Genomic DNA, 22,965 nt, shown 5'->3' on the forward strand with positions numbered 1-22,965 from the left:
GAAATAAGTGCTTACCCATGGAAAAACAAAATATATTTAAAAGGAGACATTTAAAAATGAGAATATATTAAGTCCAACATGACTACCTAGAGGAGAGTAATATGAAAGTATGCAAGTGTGTGGGCAAACATGGGCAGGGCCATTGGGCTGCAAGATTTGATTGTAAATACAAAGTCTTTAGGGTTTTTTGGTTTTTCTTTTGTTTTGTTTGTTTGTTTGTTTTTGAGGCAGGGTCTTGCACTGTCACCCAGGCTGGAATGCAGTGGTAGGGTCACAGCTCACTGCAGCATCAACCTCCCAGGCTGAAGTGATCCTCCTGCCTCATCCTCTCAAGTAGCTGGGACTACAGGCATGAGCCACCATGCCTGGCTCATTTTTCAATTGTTTGTAGAGACAGGATCTCCCTGTTTCCCATGCTGGTCTTGAACTCCTGCATTTGAGTGGGTTCTTGAACTCCTGGGATCCTGCCTTGGCCTCCCAAACTGCTGGGATTATATGCATGAGACACTGCACCTGGCCAAGAAAGTCTTTATACATCAGGCTTCATAGTTCTCAAAGCAAGTTCAATGCATTATTTAATCTGATGCAAATGGTAGGCAGCAAGTAAGATAAGCTTGAGTTGAATTCCAGATTTGTTAATAATGGCTATTAGGCCTTAAGAAAAGTTATGTGGCCTCTCTGAGCCTCAGTTTCCTTTGTTGAGAAAGGAGAAATAAGACCTAGGTAGCAGGATTGTTTTAAGGATTAATGATAACCTTATCACTATGTGTGACCAAGTCCTCAGTATATTTTACAGTAATTTGGGGGAGGAATCCTGTCTCAGGAAAGGAAAAGAACTCTTGCTTATTAATGTAGATATTAAATGTACATACTCTCTATGTAAGGTTCTTAGATAACATGGAGGAGATATTCTCAGTGTAGCTGAGCATCTATCCTCAGCAATGCAAACTGCCTGCTGTGCGCTGCAGAAAGCATAGAAGGTGTGAATGCACTTCAGAGGTCAAAACATTTTGCTAATTAGAAATTAGTATTTCACACCATGACAGGCAAGTCAGATCCCATAAACCCTGTAAATTTGATTACATGCGTCTCAATCCCATAGACACTAACCCTGCTCTAGACAAAGAATCTGCCACTTGATTGCTTCCAAATAAACTCACATAAGCTGAAGAAAAGTACCTACCTCATTGTAGCTGCAGATGGGAGGAAAAATTGCTATGTAGATAACCATGTCCCATTAAGGTACCAGCAATTGAACTCTGGAGGACCTAGGGAAGGTACGTGGCAAGTCAGTGTGAGATGTAGTTTTTGAAGGGAGACAATGCCAGGAGGCATGTCCTTAGAGAGGGAGTTATAAAGCCCCCCCGGATTTGTGAAAAAGCAAGTGGTATAAGAGGCTAGAAGATATAAAGGAGGCAATGCTATGTATAGGTCAGCTGTGAGCCCAATTGTGAAAGACACTCTATAGCAAATTTGGGTGACTGGGCTCTTTCCTGGAAGAAAGTTGATCTAGAGATAAAAGTTTTCAAAGAAAAAGTTCAAGTGTGGAAAGTGAGAGAATGAACTGCCTTTACTAGTGTGAGGTTAAGCAAGGAGCTCTCAGAAGTGTTTTAGGGAAACATTCAGGATCTGGTTCTTCTGATTCTGAGGATTCATGTGCTGTGTTGTGTCATTTGGAGAATTTTAAAAATAAATGACATTAAATAAATTCCACATTCCTTGGGGAGAGAAAGGAAAGAGCTAACATTTATTTTCCTACTACTTAAAATTACTTATCTCGCTCAATACTCCTAACAATTCTAAGCAATAGGTCTTTCTGGAATTCTCATTTTGCAAATAAGGAAAGAAGCAACAAGGAGGTGAATAATGAGTCTCTTTTCAGCATATCCAGTGAGTCACCCATTCACCCAGAAGATATTCATTGAATGACTACTTTATGCCAAGTAGCATTGTAAATACTGAGGGTGCAACCTTGGACATGAGGGAGGAGGTTTCTGCTCATATGGAGGATAATATTTGAGTGCACAAAACAGTGATAAACCAATAAATAAATAAAGAGATAGACATAGGTGCTGTGAGGAAAATAAAATAAGGTGATGTGATATCAAAGGATATTTTGGTTTAGAAGGCCAGGCCTCTTTTTGAACATGACATTTGAGTTGACATGTGAGTATAAAGAAGCCAGGCTTACTGATCTGGAGAAAGAATGGACTTGTTGAAAGGAACAGAAAGCAAGAGAGGTGCAGAGCCCTGAAGGCCTGGCATATGAAAGAAGCCAATGTGATTGACAGGAGAAGGTGAATAGGAGGTAGGGGCACAGGTCACAAACTCAGAGATAGACAAAGGCCAGTCTATCTTGGGCCTGGAGAAGAGTTTGAGTTTTCTTAAAAGTACAGTAGAAAGACATATGGTGATTGTAATTAGGAAAACAATATGATCTCAGTTAAATCTGTGGTTTGAGGAAGGAGATGGAGTTGTGGGGCTAAAAGCAACAGCAAGAAATCCAGTTAGTTTTATTATTCCAGATGAGAGATATATATTGATAGATATGCTTATGTATCTGTATCTATGTATAGATGTCATATAATATATATTATCATATGTATTATATATGGAATACTATATTATTTAGGAATATTATAAAACATGCAAAAATTGACATTAAAAATTGTCAACTAAAGAGAAAAAACATTCTACATGATTTATCATATTAAAACATGTGCTTATACTAATGTGTTACTATTGAAAGTGCTATTAATATTCTAGTGAGAGTAATATAATTGAATATGCTTTTTAAAAAAACATTTAGCTTCACACTTTTTGATGCAAAGATTTAAAGATCTGATTCTATAATTTCTAGAATAATTTTTAATGGTTGTCACAACTGAGAAAGTACCTTCTAAAGAAACAATCCATAAATATATAATAAAGACTTATGGTAAGGTACATTTTAACAAGAGCGGAGCAATCTGTATTTCCAATTTCTGATACATTGTGGGTTTGTTTTTTGGTGGACTTTGTCAGGTCTTGTTGGAGAGAATATACTCTTCAGTGAGGCTGGAGAAGAAATGAGAGAAGTGGAGGCTTTGCCACTTTCTAATTGTTCACTTGTGCCAGTAGTAATATTTTTTTATTTCCAAGGTTCTGTTGTGACTGTCTGCTAAAAATCCATTCCTTCATACTGGGGATTAATTTACACTGGATAATATCAATACACTGTGAGTAGAGTGTGTGTCAATACCCATAAAGTGTAAGAATACATTTCTTCCAATGCTCAGAGCTGTAAGAACCATAGAGTAGAAATTATATCACTCCAAACTCCTAATTGTGAAGATAATCGAAGAAAGGAAGGCCCAGACAGGGGATGTGGCTTGGTACATCCTCTGTGCATTCCTTTATTCAATTATATGCCAGACACAGTTCTTAGAACTGGAATGCAATAGTAAATAAAACAGAAAATAAAATATGCCTGGTATTAGTATGTGTGCATAATTCCCTGTTAAACTCCTTTTCTGATTTAGCCTTTCAAATGGTCTTGAGTGCTCCTCGCCTCCTGGGATCCATGCCCATGTGCACTCCCTTCTTTTTGTGTATCTGTCAAAGCTAGTGACTCATTCTTAACAAATGAAATAGACAAAGGTGGTAGGATGCTCCTTTCTGAAATGAGGTTACAAAAAGACTGTGGTGTCTGTCTTTGGTTCCTTCTTGCATACTCTTTCTGGCTTGGTTTGAAAGAAGTTAGCTGCCAGGTTGTGAATTGCCCTATGGAGAGACCCATATGGCAAGGAACTGAGGCCCTTATTTCAATAGGCGTGGGAAACTATATCCTGCCAACAACCACATGATGAGCTTGCAAGTGAATCTTTCCCCATTTGTTCCGTGAAATGAAGCTTAGACCTCACTGACACCTTGACTATAGCCATACAAGAGACTCTGAACTAGAGAACCCAACTAAGATGTGTCCAGATTTCTAATCTACAGAAAACGAGAGAAGATACGTTCTTGTTGATTTGAGTCACTAAATGTTGGGGCAATTTGTTATACAGCAGTCAATAACTAATATGCCTTCATTTAGCTGTCTTTACTGCATACAGTATCAAGAGAATTAGAAATTATCAGTGAAATGTTCCTTAAGGAGTTTCTCAACTCACCTAACTGTTCATATCAACTAGATTCATCAAGTTGGAGAAGTCTACAGTATAAACAGGTGGAGGGGCCTCATCAGTTCTAATACCACAAGTCCCTAAGTTTCTGTGAGAGAGATCTGTTCATAATTGCTTTATTGTGCCATTCAAGTTACACATACCTTTTCCTTTCCAAATAAGTTGGAAAAATTTATTTCAAGAAATTTAAATACAGAAGATTTAAACTCAAACTCAAAGGCAAGATAAAACATAAAATCCTCCCAAAATATCAGAAAATACTTAAGAGATTTCAGGAATTTCTGATTCTTCCAATAGATGTGGCAGTATTCCTTGTTTTCCCAGAGAGCCTTTCTGCTGTTTTAAGTTTTGCTTTTACAGAGACTATAAAAAATATTTATATTGCTTGTCCTTTGAAACAAAGCAAGCGAATCACTGATGCCACTGCATGGAAGTTAATGGCACAGATTATTAATTCATGTTCAAAACCTCTGGTCACATGTAAGAGTCAAGCTGAAAAGCTGAAGTATTTAAATTTTTATATTTTTTCCCAGCAATTAAAAAGTAGCTGACAGCAGCTGTACTTTAAGGTGACTTTAACTTGTTAAGACATAAATGAATGTGTAAGTGTACATATATAAACAAATACAGTAAATGTGATAAAATCCTCTAGAAATAGGCACCACATCTTATAGAAGTTGAGATGAACTTTAAAGTTCTCCAAAGAGTCAAAGGATGAGATAAGAATATGGATTTTAAATACTGCTTCTTGAACTGACTCTGATCTTAGAATATATTTCATTTTGCCCTAAAAATAGAAAAAAAACAAGTAAAATATCATGAGTTTTGTATACTTTTTTTGGTTACTTCTATTTCCCCTGTTTTATTTGTATTTAAGTGTTCTTGCTTCCTAAGAATTGATGATAATTATAACTGCGACGATGGTGATAAAAGGTAGGAAGACTATTTTATTTGTTTCTATCTCTGCTACGATTTGAATATGATTTGGCCTCACCAAAACTCATGCTGAGGCTTGGTCTCCAGTGTGGCAGTGGTGGGAGATAATACCTTTGAGAGGTAATTGGGCCATAAGGGGTTCTCTCTCATGAAGAGATTAATGCAGTCACTGGGGGAGAGAGTGAGTTCTTGCTTTGCTGGACTGGATTATTTACCAGAAAAAGTAGGGTGCTATACAGCAAGCCTGCCTCACAAGTTTGGTCTCTCTGCACACACCTGCTTCTTTCACTTCTCTGCCATGTTGATGCAGCACAAGACCCTCACCAGAAGCAGAGCAGATGTTGGTACCATGCTTCTGGGACTTCCCAGCCACCAGAAATGTGAGACGAATAATGCTGTTTTTAAAATAACTTATGCAGGCTCCGGTATTCTACTACAGTAACACTAAACAGACTAAGATAGAAAATAGAGACTGAGAAGTGGGATTGATGCTATACCCGAAAATGTAGGAGTAGCTCTGGAATTGGGTAATTGCCAAGATTTAAAGAGTTTAAAGTGACAGACTAGAAAAAGCTTAGATTCTTGTGAGGACTTAGAAGAACAGAATATTAGGGAAAGTTTGGAACACCTTTGAGATTGTTTAAGTGGTGGCGACTGAAATCTTGATAGAAATATAGACGGTGAAGGCCATTCTGATGAAGTCTCAGATAGAAATAAGGGATGTTTTATTGGGATTTTGAACTAAAACACAGTTGTAAAGAACTTGGAACCATTGCCTCCCTGTCCTAGGGCTTTATGGAAGGCAGAACGTAAGAGTGTTGAACTAGGATTTCTGGCAGAAGAGATTTCTAAGCGAAATATAGAAGGAACTGTGTGGTTACTTTTGGCTGCTTAAGCTGAGATTCAGGAGCAAAAGAGTAATTTAAAGACAAAGTTTATAATTAAAAGGAAAGTAGAGTGTGAAAATTTGGAATATATACAGACTGACTGTGTAAATAGTAAAAAGGCATGTTCTGAGGAGAATGCTGAGGGTGGGTGTGGCCCAGCAACAAGTCGCTAGATATTAGCGTGGATAAAAGGGATTCACATGTTGTGCATCAGGACAATGAGAAACAGGCCCAGAGACCTAGGAGAACAAAATGGTTTCAGGGGACAGGATTAGAATGTGCTCCAAAAATTTGCTGCCCAGGGCCACCTCTAGTTGCTGCTCCTCACATCCAACTCACATCCAAGACACTTCAGTCTTGGCTCTAGTGATCCCAAGTGTGACTCAGGCCACTGCTCCAGAGGGCACAAGTGTAAGCCTTGTTGCCATTCTCTATCAAGTGGTGCTAATTCTGCACATGTGCAGAATGCAAGAGACACAGCACCTCCATCCAAATTTCAAAGGATGATAGAAAAGACTGGAGCCCCAGGCAGAGACTTGTGGCAGAGGCAGAGCCACCCCAGAGAGCCCTCACTAAAGCAATGCTGAGTGGATATGCAAGGCTGAAGCCAAAGCCACCCTCACAGCCCCAGAATTGTAGAGTTTTTGGCAGTCTGTAATGCCAGCCTAAGAAAACCACAGGCTCCAGTGTACAACCCCAATCCTTGAAAGCAGCCATGTGGGCTGCACCCAGCAAAGCCATAGGAGGCCCACACTTGTAACAGTGTGTCCAGAAGTTGGCACATGGAATGAAAGGTTATTCTGGAGCTTAAAGAGCTGATGTTTGCCCTGCTGGGTTTTGGACTTACTTTGTTCCAGTTGCTCCTTTCTTTATTCCTGTCTTTCCCTTTTGAAATAGGAATATTTACCCTATACCTGTCTCATTATCATATTTTGGAACTAGATAACCTATTTTTTATTTCACAGGCCCACACCTGGACTTTGGACCCTTTGAATTGATGCTAGACTATGTTAAGACTTTGGAGACTATTAAAATGGAATAATTGTATTTTGCACTGTGAAGAGATCGTGAATTTCCTCAGTGGAGGGCAAAGGGTGTATAGTTGCATATGGTTTGTCTTCATCAAAATTTATGTTAAAGTGTGCTCTCCAATGTGACAGTGTTGGGAGGTGATGCCTTTAAAAGATGTTTGAGTCATGAGGGATCTAATCTCATGAAGGGATTAATAGTCTCATAGGAGTGAGTGACTTCTCACTTTTACTGGACTGAATTCATTTCTGCAGAGCAAGTTGAGGCTGGCCCTCATATTTGCTCTCTTTACACATTCCTGTTTCACCTTCCACTTCTCCATGACATTGTAATACAGCATGAGGCCCCCACCAACAAGCAAGCAGATGCTGTTGCATTACTTCCTGGACTTCCCAGCCCCAGAATAATGAGAGAAATTGTCTCTTTTCTCTATGAATTACTCTCCCTCAAATAGTCTGTTATTACAACATTAAGCAGACTAAGACTGTGTTCTTAGCCAGTTAAAAAGTTGGTTGTCTTATTTCAGACTTTCCTTCCCACTTTTTGTTCTACATTCTGGAAACCACTGATCTAGAACAGTTTTTAGGTTTTTTTTTTTTTTTGGAAGAAGGCACTACGACATAGAGTGTGTATCAAATGATACTTTTCACATAGACGGTGACAGGGTGATAGATATCACTAACACCAACACTGTCCACAACAAGTAGTAATACTTACTTAATTCTTTTTGGTTGCTTGCCCTGTGCAGGTGTTGCTTTGAATACTTTACCTGGTTAAAGTCATTTAATAGCCACTTTGAGGGAAGTACATCTACCATCCTCACAGTATCAAAGTGCCTTCATGGATATATATTTTAAAACGTATTTGCCTGTGGTCCACCTTAAGAAATGTATTTCACAACATGACCCAAATACAAACATTAGAAGAAAAGTATCTTCTGCTCTTTTTCATTAAAAAATTGGTTATGAACTGGAAAATGTTATACCTTTCTTCTTCTTCATCTTATTCCCCCTCCACTGATACCACCATTTGTTGAAACCACTTTACATTATCTAATTTAGTATCCACAGTATCCTTGGGATACACCTGTTGTTATTCCCATTTTACAAGTGTAGCTCTGAAAATGAATTTAAATCACACATGAGTACTGACCAGCTAATAGGAGGCAGTGTCAGGATTTGGACCCAGATCTGTCAATTTTAAAACATTGGCTCTTTCACCCTGCATTGTAAAGCCATGGCAGACATGACATCAGTCTGTAAGGTTGGTGCTTCAGGTGACTATGTAGCTTGCTGTATAGTGTTCCTATGGTTTAGTCAGTTTCTTTAAGTAGAAGATATGGATGCACAGTAGCATGAGTCATTTCGTGTGTATGTATAGTATTGCCTACTATACAATATCATAAATTGATTATTAGCTATTATATAGTATGAATATATGTTCTCCATATATTCATATATTGAAGTCACAGCTTTCTTGAATTTAAACTTTACTTAAAGTTATAGCAAAGAATATACAATCTTTAGGACAAAAATACAGGCAGCTCACAAGAGCATATCATGAATAATATATATATGACATATAACGCATTCATTAATGTATAATATATACCATATAATATTAAATGGAGCATAACATTACATACTCTATATTATTAATTAAAATATGTATATATACTATAATATTAACAGGTGAAAATCTGACAAAAATATGTTGAAATCCATCTTAACTAAAGATTATCATTTATACAATTATAACAGAAAATATCAATTGAATTTTAAAAACCAAGTTTAGAAAACTGATAAACTGTCAATTGAAATTTAATATACAAAGTTTATACATAAAAGATAATATAATACAAATTTGTTATTTTTCTTTTTTCTGAACCATTTTATTTCCCAGTGTTTTTTACCTTTGGGGTAACATAGGCATCTTGCACTTAAACTTCACTTAAAAATAAAGATATAGCACAAAATGTATAGGCTTTAGGGCAAAATACAAGCTACACACAAGAACAGTCTGAAATATATGAACTGAAGAGGCACACATTATTCTCCTTTAAACCTCCTCTAGGGCATACATAAGCAAAGCACCATTTCAGATTCATCCAGAACAAGATGCAATTCAAATGTTCTCCATGTGATGTTCTCTAACTGGAAACTGGCTTGTTGAGTAAATGGCCACACTTGTGTTAGCCTGAAACTATAATATTGAAATATCACTTGTTGTGGCATGTTTATTGTGATTTGAGTGGGGAAAAATGGATCCCCTTAGTGCCCCTTAATATAAAAGAAATAGTTCAAAAAGTGCTATTAATTATTATTGAAGTTGAATGTCTTAGACATGAGGATCTATTAGATGATCTATTTTTGTTTATGTTTGAAAAGGTTTTCTGTTAAAAAAGTTTTCAAAAACTTCAATAATACCAAGAGTTGTGACAGATATGATAAGACTCACTGTATCTTCCTGGTAGCTGTGTAAAGTATGGACAAGTATTTCAGGAATAAACTTGGCAATATGTGTAAATGCTATAAAGATACTGATAGCCTTGAAATTCTACAGTCTTACTCCTTGGAGTTTAAGATAAATAATCTAAAACAAAAGAAAAACAAGCAAAAATTTGTGTTATCTAAAGTAGAAAAAATATGAAAATAATTAAAATAGTTTACATTACAAATAAGTAAGAAAATTGTTTACCTGAATGAACTATGTTTTGGTGGTTCAAAATTAATTATGTAGACAAATAAAAACATTTCTATAATAAAAATTTACTTATCACTAAGCTTCATGAGGGTAGAGGTTGTCTGTTTTTGCTTTTCATTATATTCCCTAAGTCCAGCAAAGTTTTTTTGCTTATGTTACTTATTCAATTAAAATGTATCAAATGAGTAAATAATTTTATAAAAATGATATAGTCAGGTAAATCAGAAGTAGAAATAAATAAGAAGAATGATTTGTTAGCTGTTTGTTGGAGCTCTCAATGGATGGATTATTTTGTACTTTTTATCTAGTTCTTAGAGTTCTATTTGCATAATAAAATATTAAAGAAAATGATTTAGATGGGCTATATATAGTGAGATTATTAGGAATTGGCCTTTCAAAGTAAGTTTCTCTAGTTTTAATTTGCATAAAATATGTGTTCATTCTGTGTGTATGGCATTTCCCTGAGCTCCCGAAAAGGAAGCCTGGGACTTTGCTTCCGCCTCTCATTGACAAGGTAAAGGAGGCCTCTTAAACTCTACATGTCCTTTCAGCTTTTAAACTTACCAGATGATGTGTTAGCTTCTGATTCTTGTGGCAGTTGGAATTGGACACCAGCTCCTCTACACAAGAGCTGTATGATCTTAGGCAAATCATCTTCTCCTCTTTGAATTGTTTTCTTCATTTGGAAAGACAATAGAAAGGATTAAATAAGATAAAACATGAAAACACCAGATACAGTGCTTAGTACATAGTATCTATAAATGCCTGAAGGAGAAGCAGCATTTCACAGATTCTACTACATATATAAGAGAACACGCCATTTTTCAGCAAGTCTCTTGAGTTGCCCTGTTCTACCTGGCAAGGACCCAGGTACCAAGGAGCGACAGTGGAATCATATGGTTTTTCTTCTGTGGCTTGTTGATATGGTAGATTGTATTGACTGATTTTTTAATGCTGAACCAGCCTTACATACCTAGAATGAATCCCACATAGTCATGGTATATAATTCTTTTTATGTATTGTTAGATTTAATTTGCAAATATTTGTTGAGGATTTTTCATCCAAACTAATAAGAGATATTGGTCTGTGGTTATAGTTTAATGTACTGTCTTTGCTGGGTTTTAGTATCAGAGTAATACTAGCTTTTATAAATGAGCTTCCCTGTCTTCTTTTTTCTAAAACAGGCAAAATTGGTATTAATTCTTATTTATATGTGTGGTAGAATTCTCCCATGAAACCATCTGTGCCTAAAAGTTTACTTTTTGTTTTTTGGTTTTTAATTGCAAATTTAATGTATTTGATAGTTATAGAACTGTTCAGTTTGTCTACTTAATCTTTTGTTTTGTTTTGAGATGGACTCTAGCTCTGTCACCAGGCTGGAGTGCAGTGGCGCAATCTCAGCTCACTGACACCTCCACCTCCCAGCTTCAAGCGATTCTCCTGACTCAGCCTCCGTAGTAGCTGGGATTACAGATGTCCACCACCACTCCCAGCTAATGGTTCATATTTTTAGTAGACAGGGTTTCACTGTGTTGGCCAGGCTGGTCTCAAATTCTGACCTCATGATCTTCCCGCCTTGGCCTCCCAAAGTGCTAGGAATAGAAGCATGAGCCACCGTGCCCGGCTTGTCTGATTTGTCTCAGTATTGGCATCAGTTGGTTATCTTTTCTCAATCTTGATTGAGTTTAGGTAGTCTATGGCTTTCAGAAAATTTGTGTGTTTCTTTTCAGTTGGATGTATTTATGAATATAAAGTTGTTGGTTGGTTCTGTTCATCTATATTTTAATGACTGCAGAATATATAGTAATAGATTAAAATATTGATATTGGTGATTTGGTGTGTCTTCTCTATATGAGTTTTGTGATGTCTATTTTATATACTTTTAAGATCCACCTTTTTATTTCATTGATTTTTTTTCTTATAGATCTCTATTTTCAGTTTATTTGAGTTCTGCTCTTAATATTTCTTCTGTTTGTTTTGGGTTAATTCTGTTCTTCTTTTTCCCATTTCTTGAGGTAGCAACTCAGAGTATTATTTTGACAACTTTTCTCATTTTGATGTATTCATTTAATCATATAAATATCCCTCTCAGCTGGGCTTTAGCTGCATCCCACAAATTTTGATATGTCATATTTGCTTTCATTCACTTCCACGATATTTTATTTTTTATTTTGAGAATCTTCTTTAACTCATGAAATATTTACAAGTGTATTGTTTAATTTCTACACATTCAAAGATTTTCCTGTTTCCTTTCTGTTACTGATTTTTCTGTTTGATTTCATTTTAGAGTGTAGAATTTATTTGATTTCTATTCTAGAGCATTCTGCATGATTTTATTTCTTTCAAATTTGTTGAAGTATGTTTATAAAAAACATGTTCTACCATGGTGAATGTTCTATGAGTACTTGGGGAAAAATGCGTATCTTTTTCTTATTGGATGAAGTGTTCTATATATGTCAATTAGATATTTGTGGTTGACTATATTGTTCATATTTTTTATATTACTGCTGAATTCTGTCTAGTTGTTTAATACTAAACAGGAAATATGGAACTCCTCATCTGTAATTGGATTTGTCTGTTACTCTTTTCAGCTCCATTGGTGTTTGTTTTATATATTTTGAGGTTCTGTGTTTTGGTGCATACATATTTAAAACCATGATGTTTCCTCATTGATTGATCCTTTTTTTTCTCTCTCATTATTGTAACATTTTTCTGTGTGTCTAGTAATTGTCTTTGCTCTGAAGTCTATTTTAATATAGCCACTCTTGCTGTTTTTTAAAAACAATGTTTACATGGTATATCTTTTTACATCTTTTATACTTTCAACCTAAAAGTTGAATTTGAAGTGAGTTTCCATTTTTTAAGTAGCATATAAGTGGGTCATATTTTTTATCCATTTTACTAAGATATGTCTTTTGATTGGCATATTTAGACCATTTGAACTTTAGGTAATTAATATATTAGTGCTTTGTTCTGCCATTTTATTATGTATTTCTATTGTTTTCTCTGGTACTTGCTCTTTTGTTTCTTTTATGTCTTCCTTTTGGTTACTTGAACATTTTTTAGGATTACATCTTGATTTATTTATAGTTTTTGTGAGTGTATCTGTATATTTTTCATAATAGTTGTTCTGGGTATTAAAATATATGTACATGATTTTTAATAGTCTACTAAAGTCTACATTTTATTACTTTGTGTGAAACTTAGAAATCTTCCATTTAGATCCCTTTCTCTTCTCCACTTTGTCATTATCTTGGGTGTCACATGGTATTATAATTTTGTCTCAGTTATCAAATAGGGTTTCTGAAACTTAAAAGAAAAATGATAGACTATTTTATGCACCCATATTTCTACTTTTTCTTATTTCCTGATACTCCAAGAGTTCTTATTTTGTCATATCCTTTCTGTTTAAAGAGCTGTCTTTCAGAGATATACTAGCAATACATTATTAATATTATTTATCTTAGAAAGCTTCCATGTCTCTGTTATCCCTGAAGAGTACATTGGATACAGAACTTACAGTGAGCAGTTATCTTCTTTCAGAACTTGCAAAGCGTCGTTCTTCTAGCCTACATGGTTTCAGTGAGAAATATACTGTCAAATAAATTGATATTTCCTACAGGTCACATCATTTCTCTTTGCTTTCAAGGTATTTTGCTTATTAGTTTTCAGAAGTTTAATTGTGATATGTCTTGACATGTTTGTTTGGATTTATCCTTTTGGAGATTAGTTCAGCTTCTTTAGTCTCTAGGATTGTGTCTGTTAAATTTGGAAAGTGCCCAGCCATTATTTCTTCTAATACCCTTTAGCTTCACTCACTCATCTCCTTCTGGGATTCGTATAATACAAATATTGAATCTTTCGTTATTACAGGTTAGTGAAGCTCTGTTCATTTTTTTTCAGTCTGTTTTCTGTTTTTACATTAGGTAAGTTCTATTGATATGTCCTCTAGTTTACAGATTCTTATCTCTGTCATCTCTACTATTGAGCCAATATTTTTGTTGTTATCACTGTAATTTTAATCTAGATTGTTTTCATTGGGTTCCTTTTTATAACCTTACTTCCCTTGATGAAAGTGTGAAATTTTTCATTTAACTGTTGAGTCATTTTTATGATGACTGCTTTAAAACTTTTGTCAAATAATTCCAACATCTGCTTTGTCTCAGTATTGGCATCAGTTGGTTATCTTTTCTCAATCAAGTTGTGATTTTCTTGGTTCTTAGTATGGTGGGTGATTTTCACTTTTATGCTTGAAATTTTGTTTATTATGTTGGGAGGTAATGGGTCTTACATATATTTTAGCAGGAGGTAGACACTGTTAAAATTTGGTGTGTGGGTGTTGGCCTACTTTTGTGGACTGCCATTCCAATGGCAGTTTAATTTCTGGAGTCTTCGCAGAGCTAATTTTGCTGGATTTGTTTATAAGTTACTGCTCGGGCTCCCATTAGTTCCTGATGGTGCTACTCTAGAGAGAGAAGAGCAATTTTCCCAGGTCAGGCTGCTTGGTGGGGAGTGCTGTGATGAGGTCTTCCTATTTCTCCTCAAACCCCAATTTTTCTAGGTCATGGAGCAAAGAAATAGAAAAGTCATGGGCCTGTAGGCACAAAGAAGCTCAAAGAGGCTCAGGGACAAAGGCGCCAGGCTCCTTGCTGTTACTGGGTCCCTCACTCACCCTCCTCAGTGTCCCTGAATGGGGAATAAAAAGCTTAGACACGTGTTGACAAAGAGGCTTCCTGGACCAAACTCTTGATGCAGCCGGGTCTCTCTTGCTGGTTTGGCCTCCCCTGCCCATCTCAGTAACTCTCAAGGAAAAAGAAGAATCTCAGGACCAGCAAGGTAAAAGAGTCCTTCTCCTGATTGCTTATTTCTCATGGGACTCCCAGTAGGTCTCCCTTGACAGATGTTAGTCTCACTTGATGTTGTCAGAGGGATTCCTACAGGAAGAGGGAATAATACCTTGAATGTCTTCTGTTGCTAGGTTATGAGTCTAGAAATACTGAGTCTGGGTCACCTTCTGTTAGATAGGAGGACGTAAGTGGTCTGCCCTTTGGCTTTTCCTCTAGTCCTCGGTTCCCAAAGCAGATCACTTTCTTTTACGACCTTTTAAAGTTATTCAATTGCACCTCTTTCAGAGTTTATAGTTGTGCTTAATGAGGAAGAGTTGAGAAAAATGGGTCTATGTCCACTTGTCCAGAAAGAAAGTATAAAATATATTTTTATTGTCACTTTTTGCCTCTATCAAGTGATGCCCAATATTTTATCCATGGAGCTCATCTTGCTTCCCTCTTATCAGTAGTAGAATGTGGAAGCTTCTTGGCAAAGACCTGTAAGCAACTGATGTGTGTATTGTGAGGAGGTGGTCTGACCTTTAATCTTGTACTCAAAAATCAGCACTACTAAAGTATCTCTTCATAGACCATGTATTCTATTGCATGAGTAAAACATCATCTACCCTGTGAAGAAACCCAATAACATCTTGGCTCATTTATCATTATCAATTGGACAACTGAATACTGTGAGCCTCTGGACATGATATACTGAGAATACCTTCAGAGTACTCATATCATCAGAAAACACTAGAACAAAGTCAAAACAAGGGACAAATTACTTTTTTTTTTAAGAATGAGCCCATATTTTTTTAAAAATGACAATAACATAAAAAAAAAAAAAGCTGAGGAACTTTTTCCTGAGTGAAAGAGACTGAAGAGGCATGACATCTAAAAGCAAAACACAATCCTGAATTAGATCTTATAATGGGAAAAATGCTAAGAAGAACATTATTGCATTTTTGGGACAAATAAAATATTTGTGACACGGAAGTAGATTAACATTGAGTGTCACTGTTGAAGTTTCTGATTTAGTAACTTTACTGAGGTTATGTAATAGAATGCACTTGTTTCTAAGAAAAATACACTGACGTTTAAAGGGATAAAGAGAGGCAACTGCATTGATTTAAGAAAAATATAATTATAGATATAAAAGTATATAGATATAGATGTATGTGTGTGTATAGATATAGATATAGATGTATGTGATTATACCCACACATACTTAGAAGAGACAGAGAGAGAAGGAGAATGTGTTAAAAAATGTGGCAAAATGTTAATTAGTGAAAGGATATATGACGTTTTCTGTTTCATTCTTGCAACTTTTATGTAAGTTTTAAAATATTGAAAAATAAAAATTAAAGATCAAAAATATGGTCAGTACTAATACATCTGTTCTCATAGACACTATAGAAAAATCTAGGAATAAGCATTCTGGCCCTTGCTGCATCCACTTAAGATTTACCAGGCACTAGAGAAGGTCATCGGGTTCTTTAGAACTTGTAGCCATGTCTAGCATGGTCATGAAGTGGTTCTCTTGGTCATGAAGTGGCCATCATAATTAGGGCCAGGCTTTGAAGGTCTGAGAGCCCTGGGTAGGGATGTGAGCTACTTTCGGTCATGTGTAAACCTACAATTTATGTCACCTCAATAAATAAGCACTGAGATGCTTTAGAGGTGTCCAGACATCAAGTCACAGCCAAGCTGTCATATGAGGCCATAAGTAAAAGTGACAACATTTCCCATGGTGTTTTGGAAACCACATATAGTTCTTTCATGGAGTATAAACCCACCTATTATGTTCCATGAATCCCTCTTTCTTCCCAGTTGGTTTTGATCCTAGATTTCTCTAGATTTACTACTGTCTCTACCAACATGGGAGGTTTCAGTGCTTGGCTCGATTTTTTTTTTTCTCTCAGATTCATGTTTTCTTACAGATTATATGTTAGCACTTCCAGTTTGCAAAGAATGTCTGAATGTTCTTTTTCATGTAATTCTTTTGTGCCCTTTTATAAGAAGAAATAGGAGAGTTGGGTGTTTGACATACATATGGGCCTCATTTGTATAATTAAATAGAGATAATCTCACCCTTGGTGTCTCTAAGGAAAGAGCATAAATTTGAAATCAGTCATTGAATCTTGAATTTAAGTGCTGTCTTCACCATTTATTAGCTCTGTAGCCTGGACAAAGGTTTAACTTTTTGGAGCCTCAGTTTTCTCTTGTGCATAATGCAAATACTAATGCCCATATCATAGGGTGACTGTAAAGATTAAAGATCATATATTTAAAATTGTAGGACATGGTGGGAATTCAACAGATATTACTAACATCAATAATATTTGTATTATTGATTCTTCTTCCAGGAAGTCCAGTCTTTTGAAAACAATCCATAAGGAAATTTTGTTCAAAGAACTCTTTAATTCTATTAGTCCCAGATTTCCTTATCATCTAGTTCTTCTACACAAAAGAAGTATACTCTCTTCAAGTATATACAAAAATAGCTTATTGGGTTTCTATAGCTTGCTCAGAGAAAATATTTTCCTAGTATTTCCCACAAGTAAACCTTGTCTGCCTTTTTATTTTAATTGAAGTCCCTACAGATAATTGTTTGTGCACTGAAGTAATTAATTTATGAAAATACCTTAATGAATGACCTCTTTCATGGGGCAATAGCCTGCAATGCGTTTGCCCTACAGGGTGTAGCGTTGGGGACAGTAATTTGGGTTGGGCAATACTTTAAAAGCCAATTGTGCCATGTAGCTCACATTTAACTTACAAGTCGACCTGGCCCTCATTCACAAGTATCCTTGAGAAGCATGAACCTTGTTTCTTGTTAAGCAAAATAGCTTAGTTTAGTTCTTGTGTTCTAATTAGGAGTGTGGGTTCTGAGGCCAGGCTGCCCAGGTTTGAATCCTAACTCTCCTGTTTCACATTTGGTTGATATTAGGTTGATGGGACATGATGAGGATTTAACGATTCAGTGTACATAAAGCACTTGATCAGTGTTTATGGCTAGCAGTAGATAGTCAGTATTTTGAACATAACTTCTTTTATGAAACTGTAGCTCTAGAAGGCATTTGAGACATCATCTAGTTCAGTGGTTTCAAACATTTCCTCTTAGCTATAAAAAGTTTTTTGCCTATATAAAAATGTACATAGAATTTCAATCTGTAAAAGTGAGCCATTCTGTTTGACTTAAAGTGGGTTAGGCCAGAGCCCTCCACTTTCTGTCATCTTTGGCTGCCTCCTTCCACTGGGGTGGATGCAGAGTCACCTGTGCAGAATTGCTGCAATATGGTTATTTATTGCTATATAACAAATAATGGGAAAACAGTGACTGAAAACACTAAAAATTGCTGAATTTGCCTTAAATCTGGGAGTTGACTAGGCTCTGCTAGGCAGTCCTCACTCAGATTTTGCCATGCAGTTGCAGTCACCTGGTGGCTGGGACTGGGAGATCTCAAACGCTTCTTTGCTCCATGTCTGTGTCTGAGTGGGAAGAACTGGGATGCCTTGGACATGTCTTACTTCCCATAGATAATCTTTCTGTATGGTGGCCTAAAAATCCCTGGGCTTCTTTCATGGCACTTTCACGCTCCCAGAGAGTATCCCAGCAGAAACCAGCAGAAGATGCAGACCTTTTCTAACCAAGCCTTGGGAGACACATGGAGTTTCCACAATGTGCTGTTCCTCTGGGTAGTCTCAAAGGACCACCCAGTTTTAAAGGGAGATGGCACAGATACTGCCTTTTGATGATCAATGAATTTGCAGACCTTTTACAAAACCATCAAATGCTGTATTCTAGAGATCCCTGATGGAGTAAATCCATTTATAATGCTTAATGATGATAATGCTGCCGACATCAAAAAGCTAATGTTTACTTGGAGATTACTTTCTGGTAGGCTCTATTTTAAATACTTTACATGTTTATTCTCACAAAATTATGCATAGGTACCTATTTTCAGATGAGGAAACTGGGTCACAGGAGATGAAAATGCTTCCAGATTACACAGAGTGTAAAGGCAGAGTTGGCAATTAAAGTTCAACTCTTGAACACTCCCAAGATAAAACTGTTGAAGTGGAAATAGCAGCGATTCAGCCAAAAATCTAACAGTTTCACTGTAGAGCTGGCCTAGACACCATTCTTTCTGATTCCCCTCCACCATTGCATCCTTTCATCTTTAACTCTCACATTATTACTTATAAGCTATTTTTACAAATTTGTTTTGGCATACCAGGTTAAGGTATCTTCTTGAATTCACTATGAAGCTCATAAAAGCTCTTGTCTCTTTTGTTTTTAGCTTCCTTTGGGTCCACTGTATATAAAATAGCCTATTGCATCAAATGCCTTCTATTTATGTATCAGTCATCATCAAATTTGGAAGGAAATTATTTTTGTTTGAGTTGTATTAGAAGTGTCATCCCATCAATGATGATAAGAATTCAGAGTCGGTATTTGCTTCAAGATGCACTGCCCTAAGCTGTAGCTTTCTTTAAATGGAATTCCAAATTCAGCTTTTATGCCAGAGGGCCAGTTTCTTTCAATTTGGTATGCAGGAGAGGATCTTGAAGGAGAATTGAACCTGACCTTATCTAGTCATCTCCATTCCTGGTTGTTTGTCCAGAGGCCTAGAGGGAATTCATTTGATATTGGATGATACTGATTAAATTTGTTTATCTGAATCATGGATACTTGGAATCCAACAGTGATTGATTGGACTGTTTGTCAAACCTTAACTCACATCTCTCAGCCCCTTTGGCAGATGTACTTCACTTCCTGCTGACATGAGTTGAACCATACGACTTGCTTTGGTCAGTGGACGCTTATCAAGCATGACTAGAGCAGAGGTATAGTTTGGCTGAAGCCTACACTCCTGACATTCGCCATGCCACAGACATGCATGGGGGATACAAGGAGGATGAGAAATACTTAGTACAGACTCAAGCCCAACCTGCACCCTACTTCTAAATCCAGTCATCCCACTTCATGAAGGAGTTGTCCCGCTGAGCAAGCTGCCTCAACCAAATCAGTCAAACTACAGATCTGTGAGGGTGAGAAGAAATGTTCATCCATGCAAGACACTGAGGATTTTAGGTTTTTGTTTCACAGTATCAATGAAATAAAAAGATAACTAATGTAACAGCTAACCTTTATTGACTATATAGAGTGTTGACTTTATTATTATTGTTAAGTACCTAAAATATGATGCCAGATACTGTCTAAGCATGTTCCATGCATTACCTGTTTTGATTCCAAAACAAGCCTAGATAGTATATGCTATCATTATCCTCATTTCAGAGGCTTAAGTTTTTGCCTTTGATGAAAATGATTCAAATAATTATCAAAACTCGCTCTTTTGAACATGGCACTAAAATGAAATTTGGATGTTCTTACTAAGATCATAAAAGCAGGTGTTTCTGAAATTCTTGAGGAAAACTTACAGCATCAGCTTTTTAAGAATTGATTTTGCCAGTATCATGTAGGCATGGCATGATTAAGGCTGCCATTCATTGACTACTTGAGTCAGACTGTATGCTTTGATCATGTCATTTAATGCACAATAGCCATCTGAGTTTGGCACTAGTTTTATCCGCTTATATTATAGAAGGACAGTTGAGGTTTGGAGAGGTTAAGCAATGTACTTAAGGTCACACAGATTGCTGCTGACATCTAGAATTCTAACACAGGACTTGACTTCTTATCTACTACACTAAGCTACCTATTATGGTACTTATTCCTTTGCTGCATGATTTACCATGATTCCTACAGGTTGTTCATAACCATTTTCTTTGAAGGAAGGATATATTTCATATTCAAGCCATTTGAACATCTTTTGCAATTACAGATTGACACAAGGTACTATGTTCAAGGCACTGCAATGTAATGGAAATAAACAGTTGGAAACAGTTTGGAACTGGGTGTCAGAAAATCCAGGTTCTGCTGTCCCCTGGTCATACAGCATAAAGGAATAAGGGACTTCATATAAAACCTCCAGTTGAGATTTATATCCTAACCAAGAACTTATTGCCTCATTTCATGAATAATGCAGCCTTACATTGTGTTTTTCACTTTGTATAAAGTTGGATTTGAGGTCAGACAAAACTGGACTGAAATTCTGGCCCTCCTTCCTGCTGCATATAAATTTCACTTAGCTATGTCATCTTGCTAAACCTCACTATCCTTATCTATGAAATCCTAAGTGTAGAGCTAACATTGCACTCTTGCAGAGAGTAGAGGGTGAAATGTATGAAAACCCTCATCTCAATGACTGCCACAATAAACAGTCAGTAAGTCATATAACAACAACAACTCTTAAAAGGAATTATATCCAGTCCCCTCATTATTTATCTTTGGATATATTCCTCTTTGAAGATATTACTCCTAAAAATATCCCACTTAGAATTAAACACCTTCTTCTAGTTGACTTTCAATACCAGTTGAGAGTACACAAGACACAAAACAAGTCTGTTTTCTCTCCCTGGGTCTCGGTTTCCTCACATTAAAATGAGACATTTAGGTATCAGAAACTTTTGGTTTCTTTTAGGTCTAAAAACCAAACCAACTGGCAAAACTAGCAAACAAACAAACAAAAAAACATGATTCAAAGATGAAAAATCTGGGCAAATTTTAATTCTCGTGTGTATGTGTGTGTGTGTGTGCGCGCGCGCACACATACACATGCACAGATGTATGATTGCCCTACTTAATAGAGTCACTATTTTTTCTGTTTCACAGAATGTTCTGTGTCCTGAGAAACTCAGAGAAAATGGATGGTATGTTGGTGTTTAACCAGCATACACTAAAATACTTCTCTACTGCTCAATAAATAGCTACTGTTTCCTAAATGGATGAGGATGTTAGTGGTAATAGATGGCAGTTTATGTTGTTGCTGTTGTTTGCATATTCATCAACATCATTTTAATTCTAAGGCAACCCTGAAGTGTGACAAATTCCACTTTACAGATGAAGAAACTGAGAGGCCAAGTGCCTAGATGATTTCCATTGAGTGTTAAAACGTGACTTAGGATTATCAGTTTAAATTTCTGCCCCACTTCTTTGCCTGTATAATAGACTTAGTAATAACTTATACACATAATTTGCTCTATGGGCTATGAATGTTCCTGTCACTATACTTTGTCTTCTTACTATCACAAGGAGTGTCTAGAAAGCTGGGCAGAAGAAAACCCTGTAGGATGATGTGATTGCTTCCCCAGAAGCAAGCAAATTCCCCATATCAGTATTTCTGGCAAAATCACATGTTCTAAGAAATTTCAAAATGTATTGAAAATTAATAATTCTTGAGAAAAGAGAGACTGGACAATGTTTCTCTTCTTTATTTTCTTCTGTCATATCTCTCCTGTCCAGATTCTCGGTGTCATGGGAACAAAACAAGGGAATGGCTCTTTTATAGATGACAGTGGTCTTTCCACCAGTAGGATAAAATACACACACACACCCCCACACACATACACGCAATTTCTCAGGATTTGCCTGAGATCTCCCTACATATCATATCAAATGCAATATATTTTAGTTCTTTTGACTTCCAGAATTATTCCAGGCAAATTACATACCCACCATTTGGTACTTCTCTAGTGATTACTCCTTCTTTTCAAATTGATTCTGCTGAAAACATTATCTTTTAATCATTCACTACAGAGTGGATCTCCCACTCTGTACACGCACTCTATGTAGAGGATGCTAATGTGGTGTATTATAGATGATCACTTCTGTGTGTTAGAAGGGACTGTAAATGTTGGCATGTTTGTCATTGTTTGTTAAATCCTCTGAAGTCAATTGCTAATTATAAAAGCTTGTAACTTTAGGGACTTAGCCAGTGACTCCAATTGAACTGTCAGCTTTTTGAGGCCAGATGAGATATATAAAGAATCTTCATTCTAATTGCTTTAATTAATGAATTCAGAGATAAGGCAACTCATAGAGCAAAATACTGCAACACTGTTATAGCATTATTGCCTCACGTGGTACCAGACTAACAATAAACTGTTCTCTGTGGATGGACACTGAGAATATATCAATGGATGCACTTTTATAGGCTAACTACCCTTGTACCTAATATATGAGAATATAAACAAATTATCTGACATATTTGCAACTCTGAAAAGACTTAAAATTATCTTGGGTGGAAAACTGCAAATGTACAAAAAAAATTTGAGACTCAATAAAAATTTTGTAGTAAAATACTTTTGGAGAAAGATGATATCATTTTTGGAGTAGGATTACCTCATACGGATTTTATTACCACAAGTAACTGAGAAGAACGAGAATAAGGAGAGACCAGGGCATATTAATAGATCAGATGGCTAAACCACTTTCTTTGAAACTGCCAAGCTTTTTCCTGCTCTTTGTACTTGTTCTTCCCTCCGAGTAGAATATTCATGCCTCAGCTCTCCAATAAA

The 22,965-nt window shown here is 36.3% G+C and overlaps 1 protein-coding gene across 3 annotated transcripts in view; it reads left to right on the top strand.

The window, feature by feature from the left end:
* The window catches only part of GRM7 (glutamate metabotropic receptor 7), an 874,508-nt gene that overhangs the window by 608,423 nt on the left and 243,120 nt on the right, over positions 1-22,965 (top strand). The window lies entirely within an intron of this gene.

Source organism: Aotus nancymaae, unplaced genomic scaffold (genome assembly GCF_030222135.1).
Source record: "Aotus nancymaae isolate 86718 unplaced genomic scaffold, 86718_ANA_hifiasm-v0.15.2.pri h1tg000046l, whole genome shotgun sequence".
Classification (NCBI taxonomy): domain Eukaryota; kingdom Metazoa; phylum Chordata; class Mammalia; order Primates; family Aotidae; genus Aotus; species Aotus nancymaae.